This window comes from Nerophis lumbriciformis, linkage group LG23 (genome assembly GCF_033978685.3).
Source record: "Nerophis lumbriciformis linkage group LG23, RoL_Nlum_v2.1, whole genome shotgun sequence".
NCBI lineage: Eukaryota > Metazoa > Chordata > Actinopteri > Syngnathiformes > Syngnathidae > Nerophis > Nerophis lumbriciformis.
Genome location: NC_084570.2, coordinates 14530364 through 14546584, shown reverse-complemented (window position 1 = coordinate 14546584; position 16221 = coordinate 14530364). Strand labels below are relative to the sequence as shown.

The 16221-nt window shown below is 47.2% G+C and overlaps 1 protein-coding gene across 2 annotated transcripts in view; it reads left to right on the top strand.

Annotated features, from left to right (window-relative positions):
• The first annotated feature begins 8893 nt into the window (after nt 1-8893).
• The window catches only part of LOC133622367 (interleukin-1 receptor accessory protein-like 1), a 555729-nt gene continuing 548401 nt past the window's right edge, over nt 8894-16221 (top strand). For both annotated transcript variants that reach the window (XM_061985016.1, XM_061985015.1), the window contains exon 1: nt 8894-9286. The gene's annotated coding sequence lies outside the window, so the exon portion shown is untranslated. The remainder of the gene's footprint in view (nt 9287-16221) is intronic.

The window sequence follows — 16221 nt, the reverse complement described above, 5'->3', positions numbered from 1 at the left end:
GGAAGGTCGGTCCTTCACGGCTTTTGTTGACCACAAACCCCTGACGTTTGCCATGTCAAAGGTCACAGAGCCTTGGTCAGCCCGTCAGCAGCGTCACTTGTCGGCCATCTCTGAGTTTACTACGGACATTCAGCATGTGGCCGGTAAGGCCAACCCTGTCGCTGACTGTCTCTCACGCGTACTCGTGTGTCCCGTGCAGCTCAGTTTAGATTTTTCGGGAATGGCCGCTGACCAGCCCGATGACCCCGACATCCGTGCACTAAAAACTGAAGGTACGGCGCTTGTGCTCGAGGAGGTGGTGGTTCAGGATGGCAGTCCCGCCCTCCTCTGCGATGTTTCCATTGGCCGCCCTCGGCCGGTTGTCCCAGTAGACTGGCGCCGCCGGGTTTTTGACGCAATACACTCCCTGTCGCACCCTGGCGTTCGGGCTTCCGTCAAGTTGGTTGGTGCCAAGTTTGTTTGGCCTGGCCTTAGGAAGGATGTTAGGCAGTGGGCAGCCGCATGCGTGGCATGTCAGCGCGCCAAGGTCCACCAGCACACTAAGACGGCCCTCGAACCATTTCCGATTCCGGTCAGGCGGTTTGACCACGTGCACGTGGACTTAGTTGGCCCCCTCCCTCCGTCGCAAGGTTATACGCACTTGCTCACGATGGTAGATCGTACTACCAGATGGCCAGAAGCAGTTCCTCTTTCCTCCACTGCCTCTGTAGACGTTGCTCGCGCATTTCTTTCAGCTTGGGTTGCGCGTTTTGGCACGCCGTCCGATATCACCTCGGACAGGGGATCCCAGTTTGTGTCGGAGCTTTGGTCAGCGTTGGCGCAGTCCTTGGGTGTGCAGGTGCACCGTACTACAGCCTACCATCCCCAAGCTAACGGCTTATGTGAACGTTTTCACCGGTCGCTTAAGGCAGCATTGCGTGCGGCGCTCGTTGATAGCAATTGGGTTGACCGTTTACCTTGGGTTATGCTCGGGTTGCGCTCAGCCCCTAAAGAGGATCTCGCAGCGGCCCCCGCTGAATTAGTGTTCGGTCAGCCACTTCGTGTCCCAGGGGAATTTTTACCCGCGACCTTTTCCCTTTTTGTCGAGGGAGTCCTTGGCTCCTGGCCCGGTCCACCACTGTTTCCCTAAGTCGTTTGTGCCGTCAGAGCTTAAGTCTGCCCGTTTTGTCTTTGTACGTCATGACGCTCACCGTTCACCCCTCCAACCCCCTTACGATGGCCCATTTAGGGTGCTGGAATGCGGTCCTAAAAACTTTGTGCTGGATATGGGCGGGCGCAGGGAATGCGTTTCTCTGGACAGGCTTAAACCGGCGCATTGTGTTGCAGGTGAAGAAATACTGCCGGGCCAAGTCCCCCGCCGAGGTCGCCCTCCAAGATCTGTTAGGGTTGAATGTTCTTCGCCTCCGCCGGGCCCTGATATCTCTTCTGCCCCACAAGGTACACCTGCTCCTCCACAGGATGGACATTGTAGCCGTTACGGCAGGCGAGTGAGGCCCCCTGAGAGGTTTTAGTTTTCCCCATAACTTGCTGTCTGGGTGTTCGGGGGGGCAGGGGCTGTGTGGCGGGCACTAGGACCATGCTCACACTCAGCAGAATTGGTGTGGTTTGTGTGTCTTCTTGGGCACACTGTTAAAGTGCATATTTGGTATTATATTGCATTCTCATGTTGGCAGTCTTACAATAAAGACCTGAGAGAAACAACGCTGTGTTTCTTGCATTTGCCACAATATATATATATATATATATATATTGTAATATTCCCAGGAACGTAGGCTCATAGACTTATTCGTTTGTCTCGTATTTATTGTAATAAGATGCAATGTAACCACACAACAGCTCCAATGTGCGTCTCCCCTCTTTCCCGGCAAAACTCGAACTAACACTTCCTGTCAACAACGTCACTTCCCTAACTTCCAAAGCCATTGGCTAACACCCCGTAGCTAGCCGCTACATCACCCCCCCCTTACAAAAAGTCCTTGCCCTCGAGGACTGACCCGTAAGGCAACATTTGGCAACACCATAGCAGCATGTAAATCAGAGCAACCCATTAGTGCAAACACAACAGTGTAAACGAACATAACCCTTACATCACACAAAAGCAGGTTCACAAACCCCCCCACCCCCTTCCCTTATTGTCCTTCAGTCTAAGGACACCACAAAGTCTTGCAAGCGGTCCGGAGGCCTCTTCTTCCGCCTCGGCCGCTCTCTTCCACCCCCCAGTAGTGGAACAGCTGGGTCAGGTGTGCCAGTCCTCGGGCGGGAGCTGGAGGGGGCGGGGGATGAGGGGAGTGGGGAAATTGCTTCCCCCTGGGGCGTAAGCGGGGTTTTGGTAAAGGGCTGGGCAGGCAAGGGAGAGGTCACCTGTGTATCCGACGCAGGGGAAGGGGGACCCCCCGGTAGGGGGAGAGTCTGTCTCTGTGGAGAGCCACCTTCCTTCCCCGGGGGGGGGGAGCTGGACACGATACACAACCTCTCCCAGCTTCTGGAGTATCTTACAGGGTCCTGTCCATTTGCTGTCCAGCTTGGGACTGCGGCCCTTCTTCCGAATCGGGTTGTAGACCCAGACCAACTCGCCTGGCGCGAAGTCCCTCCCTCGGGTCGTCACGTCATAATAGCGTTTTTGTTTTACACCAGCTTCCTGCAGCTGCTCCCGAGCGAAACTGTGGGCTGAGTCCAGCCGGTCTTGTAGTTTCCTGGCGTACTCTGGCCCTGCAGCGAAGGCCGGGGCGTCCGGTGGGCGGACAAAGGCCAGTTCTGCTGGTGTGCGCATCTCTCTCCCTAGCATGAGAAGTGCCGGTGTGCACCCCGTGGATTCCTGGACAGCAGAGCGACACGCCATCAGCACCAGTGGTAGGTGTTGGTCCCAGTCACGCTGGTGGCGGGAGGTGACAATGGCGAGCTGGTGTCCCAGGTTGCGGTGGAACCGCTCCACTAACCCATCACTCTGAGGGTGCAATGGGGTAGTGCGGGTTTTGTGAATGCCCAGGCGCTCGCACAAGGCCGCGAACACCCGGGACTCAAAGTTTGTGCCTCGGTCACTGTGCAAAGACGCCATGACGCCAAACCGACCTATCATGCCCTCCACCAGGGCATCGGCAATGGTCTCTGCCTCCTGGTTGGGAATGGCGTATGCCTCAGGCCACTTGGTGAAATAGTCTATGGCGGAAAGGACGTAGCAGTTCCCCTTGTCAGACCGTGGGTACGGCCCTGTAATGTCAATCCCCACCCTGTCCATGGGGCACCCCACTGGGAACTGTTGGAGCGGTGCCTGTGAGCGCCCAGTGGGGCCTTTGCGGGCAACGCAGGGGTCACAGCGGCGGCAGAAGTCTTCCACATCTCTCTTCTGCCGACCCCAATAGAACCCCTGTCGCAGCCGCTTAAGTGTTTTGGCGACCCCGAAATGTCCAGACCCACCTTCCCCATGCACTGCCTTAAGCACCGCCCCTTGCAGTCCCTTTGGCACCACCACCTGCCATTGTTCTTCCCCCGTGGCCGCGGCCTTAAATGCCCGCTGCAGCACACCTTGGGACACCCGCAGTGAGTCAAACATGGCCCACAGGCCCTTGGTAGCCTTGGAGAACGGTACCACCGCCTCCCAAGGTGGGCGCTGCCGAGCCTCCACCCACTGCAAGACAGGCTGAAGGTCTGTGTCCTCCTCCTGCGCGTGCCTCCAATCAGCATTCGTTACAGTCTGTAGTTCCCTGCAGTCAGGCCCGGCCCTAACCAATCTGGCGCCCTAGGCAAGATTTTAGGTGGCACCCCCCCACATCGGCAGTGAAGTGTATATACTCACAAGAAACCGAATAGCTTTGTCTTTGACCTTTTTTTTTTTACTTACAACTATACCTAATATATAAAGGGGTGGAAAAGTGACTATTACCTGCAGGGCAAACATTAGCTAACCAGAAGGCAATAACAATGTAAACAAAAAACACCTGCTTAAAAGATCTAATACAAATGTCCCTGAGGAATGTAAGGTGGGAGTACTGTAATTACCTAACGTTACATTATTATTTTCCATAACAATTTAGCCCCCTCCACAATATTAACCCGACGTTAAAACAGAACTACCTATTTATTGATTAGCAATTGCCGAATCATGTAACATTAGCTTAATGCTAAAAAGCCAGGTTACTATCACATTCTGTAACAGACAAATAATTTCATGTAGGCTAACGTTACCTACCTGCTACCTCTGTCTTTTCTCGTTTCTCCTCCTCTTCTTTTCTCTTTTTTCTTCCCTGGGCACCTGACAGTTTTGGTCGTTTTGACATCTTGTGTTGATTTTTTGATGTGGTGACGTCCAAAAAGAGTCATGATACGGGAAGGGAGGGGGCGCACCGTGCGGGGGGTGGGGGGGGGCGTAATGTTGTAACAAATAATATTTCTATTAAATAGGCTTTACTTTGCATTTTATTTAACGTGGGATTATTTTTTGTATTTAGAAATAATAGTACCAACTTTTTTTTTTTTTTTCTTTTTTTTTTTTCTCCAACATTTGTGGAACTGGCGTGGCGCCCCCTGATGGACGGCGCCCTTAGCATTTGCCTATACGGCCTATGCCACGGGCCGGCCCTGCCTGCAGTCAACGTTATCAGCCTGACTGACGGCCGCACACTCGGCGCCCTCTGCCCGCCGCTCTTGTTCCCGAGCTTCCCTGCGCTCGCAGTAACGACATCCGTCTGCTGCACACGGCCGGCGAGAGAGCGCGTCCGCGTTAGAGTGGCGAGTACCTGGCCGATGTTCTATTTCAAAGTGGTATCCTTGTAGCTCTTCCAACCACCTGGCGACCTGCCCCTCCGGCTCCCGGAAAGTCATTAGCCACTGGAGGGCAGAGTGGTCAGTCCTAATCACAAAGGGGAGGCCACACAGGTAATATTTAAAGTGTCTGATAGAGAGCACCACTGCCAGGAGTTCTCGGCGGGTGACACAGTAATTCCGTTCCGACTTTGTGAGTTTCTGGCTGAAGTAGGCCACCACCCTCTCCCCTTCCTGCCACGGCTGTGCAAGTACCCCCCCAACCCCCACTCCGCTGGCATCAGTGTCCAGTAAGAAGGGCAGGGTGAGGTCAGGTGGGGCAAGTACCGGGGCCTCACACAGGGCCCGTTTCAGCCCCCAGAATGTCTCCTGGCACCCTTCAGACCACACAAAGTCTTTGCTTTTTTCCAGCAATTGATATAGGGGCGCGGCGATTGTAGCAAAACCCCGCACGTGCCTCCGATAGTAAGAGGCAAGCCCGATGAAGCTCTTCAGCTGTCCTTGGCCCCGAGGGACAGGCCAGTCTCTCACAGCCCGCACCTTCTCGCCCATGGCGCCGATGCCATCGGCACCCAGCTCATGTCCCAAGAAGGTTACCTCTCGCCGCATGAAACTGCATTTGTCAGGGTGCAGTTTAAGGCCCGCTGCTCGAATCCTCTCCAGGACTCGACTCAGGGACCCGAGGGCTGCTTCAAAAGAACGCCCATGTACCAGGATGTCGTCCAGGTATACCAGGCACTCTTGGCGGGGTATACCAGCCAGCACTTTGTCCATAAGCCGGGCAAAAGTGGCGGGGGCATTGCGGAGTCCAAAACTAAGGACTTTGAATTGCCACAAGCCCCGGCCGGTACAGAAGGCGGATTTAGGGCGAGATTCAGGAGAAAGGGGTACTTGATAATATCCGCTTTTAAGGTCCAGAGTGGTGAACCACGAAGAGCCGGAAACTAGGTCCAGGGACTCATCAATACGGGGGAGGGGGTAAGAGTCCTTTGTGGTCACTTCGTTCAGCCGTCTGTAATCCACACAGAATCGCCAATCACCAGCCTTCTTTTTCGCGACCATGACCACAGGTGCGGCCCAGGGGCTCTCAGACGGCTCAATAAAGTCGGCCCGCAGCAGGTCATCTACGGCCTTGTCACATACCTGCTGTCGAGCGAGGGGAATGTGGCGCGCGTGGCACTTGATGGGCCGCGCCAAGCCAGTGTCTATGACATGCTCTGCCAAGTGGTTTCTTCCCACTTCACTCTCATTCATTGCAAAGCTGCCCTGGAATTCCATCAGCAGCTGTTTCAGCTGCTCCTGTTGCTGTTTCTCCAAGTCCCCATACTCCTCCCTCCACACCCCTCCCCCCATGACCGGGGGTGATGGCTGCGGGTGGGGGGCCGTGGGTAGGGATGCCCAGGGCTGGCATCCCCGGGTAATACACAGCTCTGTCTCCCCCCTCATTGGCTGAAGGGAGACAGGGAGAGGGCAGGGGTAGTAACTAGGTGTGGTGTGAGGCAACAAGACTGTAGAGGCATGCGGTGAAACGGGCAGGGTCCCGGAAACTAGGGTACCCATGGCAACTGTAGGGCCCCCCGGGAAGTTAAGTGTACCCCTCCCCATGTCTAGCAGGCACCCAGTGACTTGGAGGAAGTCCAGCCCTAAGATGCAGCAGTCTTGCACGTCTGCCACCCAAACTAGATGGCGAACTTGCTTTCCCTCCACGCACAACCACAGGAACCCCTTCCCCACCATAGGAGCTAGCTGGCCCGTGACTGTGCGTAGCTGTACTGCTGTGGGCTCAAGTGGTGTACTGCTGGGCAGAACGTCCGGTCTTACCAGCGTTACCGATGACCCCGTGTCTACCAGGCCCACGGTAGGCACCCCCTGGACAGATACAGCGACATGGCAGGAGCCCCCACCTTTGGGCCACCCCGTGTCCAGCCCACCGCCATAGGTGGCACACTGCTGTCATCTACTTCTGGGGGGTATGGAGCCCCTCCCCCCTGGCTGTGTCGCTGGGCTCCTCCGGGTGCCCGAAAGCGAGAAGAAGGAACAGAAGGCGAGTCGTCGTCTGCTTCTGGGGGGGATGGAGCCCCTCCCCCCTGGCTGTGCTGTTGGGCTTCCTCCCCCGCTTGACGGGCCTGGGCTGGCGAGTCAGGGTCCGCGGTGGACGTAGGGGCCTGCATACCCCTGACTATGCGGGCCCGGCGCCGTTTCCCGGCTCACGACGAGTGGCAGGGCACTCCCTGCGAAAGTGTCCAGGTTGGCCACATCCCCAGCAGACCTGCATGGGGCGCGGGCCACGTTGACTTTGCAGAGTCACCGACCTCAGTAGTTCGGTAATTTCTGTCGCCCAAGCCGGATCCCCGTCACTAGACGTGTGTGACGATGCCGCCCTCACTGGATGGGGTTTCATTTCCAGTTCCCCGGCTGCAGCTGCACTCCCCAGCATCTCCCTCTCAACAGCAGCTTCCAGTGCCTCCTGCAGGGACCTCGGGTGCTGAAGCTGCACCTGCACGCGCAGGTCAGGAGGAGTAATGGCTCCAACAAACAGGTCAGTTGTGAGCTCATTCCGTGCATCAGCAGGCAGGTGACCATATGCACGGCGCACCTGGCCCTCAATGTCATTAGCGAGCCGCAGGAGAGGCTCGCCAGGCTTCCTGCACCTCCCTCTCAGTTCAGTTTTTAAAAGCGCTGGCTGAGACCATCTCCCAAACCTCCTCTTGAGCGCCCCCACCAGGGCTGCGTAGCACCGCTGTTGTTCAGAATCCAGCAGCAGGAGGCACGAAAGAGCCTCTCCCTCCAGACACAAAGCCAATTGTAACGCTTTGTCCCTTGCTTCCCACCTTCTAGCGTCCGCCAAAAGTTCAAATTGAGCGTGGAACGCCTCCCAATCTGATCCACCGGCAAATTTTGGCGTCTTCACTGAGGTAGCAGACGGTGTGGGGGGGGGGGGGGGGGCGCGCCGTGCGGGGAATCTGTGGGCGGCGGCGGCAGCGGCGACATCTTTACATCTCCACGGGACGACGAGCCGCTCGTGTGCGAGCAGGAGGGCGGCTGTTCGACGGTCACCCGCTCCAAAACAGCGTCATCCCGCTCCACTTTAAACTTATGCTCACCGTAGCTAAACATGCTAAACGCTTGCGGTCCTAGCTAACTCACAGACTGCAGCTAACTGGCTAATGCGCGGTACGCAGCGTGTCCTTACCGCGACAAAGTCTCTTTCGAAAAACGCCGGTTTTACTTCTGACACCAGTGTAATATTCCCAGGAACGTAGGCTCATAGACTTATTCGTTTGTCTCGTATTTATTGTAATAAGATGCAATGTAACCACACAACAGCTCCAATGTGCGTCTCCCCTCTTTCCCGGCAAAACTCGAACTAACACTTCCTGTCAACAACGTCACTTCCCTAACTTCCCCGGAAGTCCCGCCCCCCAGCCAAAGCCATTGGCTAACACCCCGTAGCTAGCCGCTACATCATATATATATATGTATATATATATAGTGCGGCCCCCAGACAAATTGTTTTACCCCAATGCGGCCCCGGAGTCAAAAAGTTTGGGGACCCCTGGTCTATGCAGTTCGAGAGAGAGACCCCCACCAAAAAAAAAAATCAAAATACAACTTATTTTTAAATGTTCCCAAACTACTCCCAAAATAGAGCAAAGTACCTGCTTTTATTTTGAAGCCACGTCCGGTGGATTTGAGTCTATGCAGTTCCAGAGAGAGAGAGAGAGAGAGACCCCAAAGAAATCAAAATAGAAAGCATTTTTAAATGGAGCAAAGTACCTGCTTTTATTTTGAAGCCACGTCCGGTGGATTTGAGTCTATGCAGTTCGAAAGAGAGAGAGAGAGAGGGGGGGGGGGAGAGAGACCCCCAAGAAATCGAAATAGAACGCATTTTTAAATGGAGCAAAGTACCTGCTTTTATTTTGAAGCCACGTCCGGTGGATTTGAGTCGAGAGAGAGAGAGAGAGAGAGAGAGAGAGAGATAGAGAGAGAGAGAGAGAGAGAGAGAGAGAGAGAGAGAGAGAGAGAGAGAGAGAGAGAGAGAGAGAGAGAGAGAGAGAGAGAGAGAGAGAGAGAGAGAGAGAGAGAGAGAGAGAGAGAGAGAGAGAGAGATGCACAATCTTGCTCCACGAGCATCATCACTTCGGGATATCCACGCTCATGTGGTCCTGAGCGAGAAAAGACACGGCCGATTTCCACGGGATGATCACATCGATTACCGCCTCCATTATTGATTTTTATCGGGGGTGTTACCGACAACGCTCAGTCTTTTAAACATAAACATGGTTTCCTTCTTTGCCGCCTTCTGGAAGTGATTGGCTGCAGGTGCGCCAGGCTCGCTTTGGCAAACATGTCCTTTTGGGAGCGACGTTGAAGTGCACGACTTTGGGGAGTCCTCTTTGATAAGAACTAAAAACATTAAAAATAAATACATCTGTGTAGCCAAGGACACCCTCTATAATCACCGCCATGGCTTTTTAAAGTGACTGCGCGGGGATTTTTTTTTTACCATTTGGAAACTGTTGTGCAGGTAAGTTCATCTTTGTGTTGTCACATCACAGAACCGCTTTAAAGTTATTGTTTCATTCGGCCTATTAAGACCAAACAACGTTTAAAAAAGAAGTCATTACGCACAGCAACCTTGTCGGCGCTCTGCGTGCCCAAAACGGAAACCGTTCGTGACTACGCCAACATGACCGGAAGCGCTTTTTTTCGTCAACGTCAGTGAGTGGACAGTGTCATTAATTGTATGCTGTTTGACGTGTTGACGCTTGTTTGGACGTCTCCCGGGGCGTCACGACCGTGTTGACGTTATATCTGGTGGAGTTCTGGTTATTGCTCACCTCCTCCTGCCTGCTGCGTGGATCCCTTCGGCTGTGGGCTGATGGCGAATGCTGACTTGTGCACATGCATGTTGGTGACTTTTACGTGGCGATTAGGAAGCACTGCAGGGTTGTCAGAGTCAAAGTGAGACCTGGCATCTGTCCCAGCATGATACAACTTCGAAACAAGGTTGCAAAATAGTTGTGCTTGTAAATTGAGACAACGTTGATGCGTTGATGTCTGACGTTGGATCCATGTTGCTTGGGAAATTACCAAATTTCAACGGTCAAATTGACGTCGCAACCTGACATTAAATAAACGTTGTCAAAAAGCATGTTGTTTCAACATTGTTTTTGTGTTGTAAAATATTGGTCAGAAATGGAGCAAATTTCAATGGTCGAATCAACGTCGCAACCTGACAGTAAATAAACGTCGTCAAATAGCATGTTGTTTCAAGTTGTTTTGCGTTGTAAAATATTTGTTGGAAATTGACCAAAATTCAATGGTCAAATTAACGTCAGAACCCAACATTGATTAAATGTCGTCAAATAGCATGTTGTTTCAACGTTGTATTTGGGTTGTAGAATATTGGTTAGAAATTGACCAAATTTCAATGGTCAAATTAACGTCAGAACCCAACATTGATTAAACGTTGTCAAAATGCATGTTTCAACATTGTATTTGGGTTGTAGAATATTGGTTAGAAATTGCATGTTGTTTTAACGTTGTATTTGTTCTAAAATACTTGTTAGAAATTGACCAAATTTCAACGGTCAAATCCACGTCACAACCTGACGTTGAATTAACGTCGTCAAAAAGCATGTTTCAACATTGTATTTGGGTTGTAGAATATTGGTTAGAAATTTACCACATTTCAATGGTCAAATCAATGTTGGAACCCGATATCGATTAAACGTCGTCAAAAAGCATGTTGTTTCAATGTTGTATTTGAGTTGTAGAATATTGGTTAGAAATTGACCAAATTTCAATAGTCAAATTAACGTCAGAACCCAACATTGATTAAACGTCGTCAAAATGCATGTTGTTTCAATGTTGTATTTGGGTTGTAGAATATTGGTTAGAAATTGACCAAATTTCAACGGTCAAATCGGCGTCACAACCTGACATTGAATAAACGTCGCAAAAAAGCATGTTGTTTCAAAGTGGTATTTGGGTTGTCGAATATTGGTTAGAAATTGACCAAATTTCAATGGTCAAATTAACGTCAGAACCCAACATTGATTAAACGTTGTCAAAATGCATGTTTCAACATTGTATTTGGGTTGTAGAATATTGGTTAGAAATTGCATGTTGTTTTAACGTTGTATTTGTTCTAAAATACTTGTTAGAAATTGACCAAATTTCAACGGTCAAATCCACGTCACAACCTGACGTTGAATTAACGTCGTCAAAAAGCATGTTTCAACATTGTATTTGGGTTGTAGAATATTGGTTAGAAATTTACCACATTTCAATGGTCAAATCAATGTTGGAACCCGATATCGATTAAACGTCGTCAAAAAGCATGTTGTTTCAATGTTGTATTTGAGTTGTAGAATATTGGTTAGAAATTGACCAAATTTCAATAGTCAAATTAACGTCAGAACCCAACATTGATTAAACGTCGTCAAAATGCATGTTGTTTCAATGTTGTATTTGGGTTGTAGAATATTGGTTAGAAATTGACCAAATTTCAACGGTCAAATCGGCGTCACAACCTGACATTGAATAAACGTCGCAAAAAAGCATGTTGTTTCAAAGTGGTATTTGGGTTGTCGAATATTGGTTAGAAATTGACCAAATTTCGATGGTCAAATAATGTCAGAACCCAACATCGATTAAACGTCGTCAAAAAGCATGTTGTTTCAACGTTTTATTTGAGTTGTAGAATTTTGGTTAGAAATTGACCAAATTTCAATGGTCAAATTAACGTCAGAACCCAACATTGATTAAACGCCGTCAAAAAGCATGTTGTTTCAACGTTGTATTTGGGTTGTAGAATATTGGTTAGAAATTGACCAAATTTCAATGGTCAAATTAACGTCAGAACCCAACATTGATTAAACGTCGTCAAAAAGCATGTTGTTTCAACGTTGTATTTGGGTTGTAGAATATTGGTTAGAAATTAACCAAATTTCAATGGTCAAATTAACGTCAGATCCCAACATTGATTAAACGTCAAAATGCATGTTGTTTTAACATTGTATTTGTGTTGTAAAATATTGGTTAGAAATTGACCAAATTTCAACGGTCAAATCCACGTCACAACCTGACGTTGAATAAACGTTGCAAAAAAGCATGTTGTTTCAAAGTTGTATTTGTGTTGTAAAATATTGGTTAGAAATTGACCAAAATTCAACGGTCAAATCAACGTCAGAATCCGACATTGATTCAATGTAGTCAAAAAGCATGTTGTTTCAACGTTGTATTTGTGTTGTAAAATATTGGTTGGAAATTGACCAAAATTCAATGGTCAAATCAACGTCAGAACCCGACATTGATTAAATGTAGTCAAAAAGCATGTCGTTTCAACGTTGTATTTGGGTTGTAGAATATTGCTAAGAAATTGACCAAAATTCATGGTCAAATCAACGTCAGAACCCGACATTGATTAAACGTCGTCAAAAAGAATGTAGTTTCAACGTTGTATTTGGGTTGTGGAATATTGGTTAGAAATTGACCAAATTTCAATGGTTAAATTAACGTCAGAACCCAACATTGATTAAACGTCGTAAAAAAGCATGTTGTTTCAATGTTGTATTTGGGTTGTGGAATATTGGTTGGAAATTGACCAAATTTCAATGGTTAAATTAACGTCCGAACCCAACATTGATTAAACGTTGTAAAAAAGCATGTTATTTCAACATTGTTTTTGTGTTGGAAAATATTTGTTGGAAATTGACCAAAATTCAATGGTCAAATTAATGTCGCAACCTGACATTGAATAAACGTCATCAAATAGCATGTTGTTTCAACGTTGTATTTGTTGTTGAATATTGGTTAGAAATTGACCAAATTTCAATGGTCAAATCAACGTCAGAACCCAACATTGTTTAAACGTAGTCAAAAAGCATGTTGTTCCAACATTATGTTATAGTTGGTCAACGTCAGGACCTAATTCAACAAGTTCTCAACGTTGTTTTAATGTCTTGTGCCTGCTGGGGTGCACTGCAGAAACATAAACAATCATTCAATGCATACTTGGTAGGCTTTGACGTTTAAGATGTGTGAACTACAACTATAGTGACTTTTGACCCTTTCAAATGCTCTCCTGGAGGTAAACAAAACCCCGGACACCTGAAAGTGTTGGTCAGCAGAGCGGAAGCTCTTAAGTTGCAAAGATGTAACCAACTCCATGTAACCTTTACTGTCTACTGTATTTGTGTAAACTAAAAAAAAAAAAAATGATATGAAACCAGCATTACCAGACTTTTCTTGCAAAGACGATTCCAGTGCTATAAGTATCATGTTCCTGTGATAACTATGAAGAAAGTTATGGATTTTTAAAACCAGTGAAAATGCACTAATTCCTGGTCAACTCCTTTAATACAAATCAGTGGGGCTCTAGACTTTAAGTGTGGTCTTTTTGTTAAAAGTGGCATACCGTGATTGATATTTATCCCATTGGTATAATTTAAAACACTTGCAAAACAGTTTAGAAGAGGTTTCACAGTTAAGGTGTATTTTAATTAAATTAAATTAATGAAATTAGCATTGGAAGTGACGGGAAATTTGAGTAAACATGGCCGGTTGGACTGGACGGGTCCAAACAAGTCAGTGTGCGAATTAATCAGTTTTAAAGATATTTGGCAGAATAACTGATACAATGTACAACTAATATTATAACAGGGATTCCAATGAACATGTTACTCACCGTAGATTTTTTGCAAGGGTGTTATGTTGAGTTTTAACTTGCCAAATGTTGTCAAAGCTTTGTGGTGCGAGTACTTGTTCAATCCGAAAACAATGTGTTTTGCGTCATCAGTATTGGTGTATGGCGGTGATGAAAACAACGCAAATGCAGTTGAACTCTGAAAACAGCGGTCCGGTCGCGACTCAGATTGCCGGATCAAGTGTGAGACTCGCTGAGTGAGCACTGCGCATATATAGCCAGTGGCGATTACACGCTTACCTACTTTGTGACCATCAAATGTAACCTTTTGACGTGCAGTACTGCCTCGTTTATCGCTGTTAATTGGTTCAGTAATAAAATATAATAATTTTCGCAAATTAGGAATCAGGGTTTCCCAAACAGATTGCCAATATAACATAAGGATTGTGATGATAGACAAAAATCCCAAAAAAGTGCAGTACCCCTTTAAGTGTTCAAGGTGATAATATAATAATCCCCCCAAAAATGTGGTGATGCTACAATATGTTAAGCACAATGTAGCAAGGGACGACAGTACTGTCTCACATTTTCCTACCACAACTTACATCTCGTTACGGTAATAGGTATTGATGGGTAAATGATTCACACCCTGTATTGAAGACTGCACTGTTACGGTGGAACCTTGATTCAGGAACTTAATTGGTTCTTGAAAAGGGTTCGTAAAAAGAAACTGTGGCTGCACAATATACCGGTATTATAGTTAATACCGGAATATTTTAGAAAGCAGTGTATATTTGAGACGATACCGTCATACCGGTACCTTTTGATGTGCCTTAGTTACGGCCGTTTGCTCTTCTCTGCGCCTGACCGGCGAAGCACAGGGCGTCCTCTTTGGCTCACCCTCGCCCCTTGAGTGTTTACGGAGGCTTTCCTGACGCGGTATGACGCACAACTACTCGCTACGCATCTAACTTAAAAAAAGGAATGGCGCACGGTACGGACTTCTCGACTCCCAAGTTATGCAATGCTTTGGTCAGCGACTGCATTTGGCTTTTGGTGATTGACTGTAGACATACACCGATTTGCTTTAGAACCTATATCTCTCCTTTAGCGACTTTTTTACTAATCTCATCCGTCTGTTACAAAATAGACCTGAATAGACCCGCTCATCAGTGCAGTGTAATCCGGTGCGCCCTATGGTCCGAAAAATACAGTACAAAACTCCCAGCCAGGCAATTACAATGATTAGGAATGTAAAATAAATCCACTTTACCTTATCGGTTAATCTTTGCCTTCAGCGAAAGGGGCTCGGGAATGTCGGTGGAATGGCAGTGTTGACAACGCTGTGAAGACTTCCTAAGACTTTCAAACCAAACATCGCTTGTCCATTGCTTTCTTCCGGCTCAAATTGATCTAGCGAAACTAGAACAAATATGTAAAAAGGCTAACAAACATATAAAAAGTATTGGGTAGTCGATCCAGATGTTGATACTATTGATACCTTGTGTAGTAACAGTATATATATATATGATACTAAAGTGATTAGATTAATATTTTTCTTGTTCTTGTTCTTATTAGTGCAAAATATTAACTTTTTTCCATTTTTGTTATTATATGCAAACTTACAAAGTAAGTCTGTGGATACTGGAAGGCTTTGAGGGCAAAACCCATATAATTTAAATGGGAGCCAAGTGTAGTTTTTGCTTTTGTTCAGGTATTGTGCACTAGCCACTTTATTTAGTTTGAAAACATGCATGTAGCATTCAATACCACAACTTTAATACATAATCTGATTTACAACAATATTACAATGTCATGACAGATTTGGACTTTATTTATGGTTCTGTGTTTTGTGTTATTTCCTATCCATCGCTCTTATTTTCCACTTCCTGTTTGTGTCCTTTTGCCTCCATTATCCAGTCTCCCTCACCTGTATCTGATTGGCAATCAGGACACACCTGTTCCTGGTTGCCAACAGGATGCTTTATATGCCAGCCTTGTCCTCTAGACGTGGCTGGATCGTTGTCTTGCTTTGTGTGCTTTGAACCTTCATGCAGCATAGCTTTCTGTTTGCTTGCTTGATCAAATGTGCCTTTTTGTGTCGTTGCAATAGTTTTGGTTGATAAATACTTTTTACCTGCAACTAGGGGTGCAACGATTAGTCGAAAATAAAATTTGTTCCTGTCATCACTCGTGTTTTCCCGGGCAGAAGCGGGTCCGTGCCGCCATTCGCATGTAAACACCATGTAAAGTGTAAGAACATGTCCTGTTATTCTTGTTAAAAACATAAATACCATGCTCATTTTGCAAAGCGGAATATCTGTGATACGCAAGCATTTAATCCGGAGGCATGATGTCGGACATTTGGAGGAGGGATGCGGTCTCAGCCTCGGTGAGCTTGTCTTGTGCCTTGCTAACTTGCTAACAAGTGTGAGACGAAGTTGTGTGAAAAATAATTTTAACTATCACTTTAGCCAAAGTCGGCCAGCTTAACTTTGACTACCCCAATTCAAGGACTTTTTAAAGCAGCACCAATTTGGAATGCCATAAAAAAACGCACAATAACAAAGATTAAACATGCAATCTATTAAATAGCCACATTTTTAAGAATTATTCAAAGATATAATTCTACACATCAAGTCTATTTGAGTGCTAAAACTACCAAAAGTTAATCAATAGTCAATATACCAGTGTGCACCTTTTTAAACATAATTACAATATGCTTTATTTCTTTTTGAGAAAGTTAGATTTTGTGTTTTGTTTGTCGTCTTCGCTGCTATTTTAAAATACAAAAACAAGGTTTATTGTTT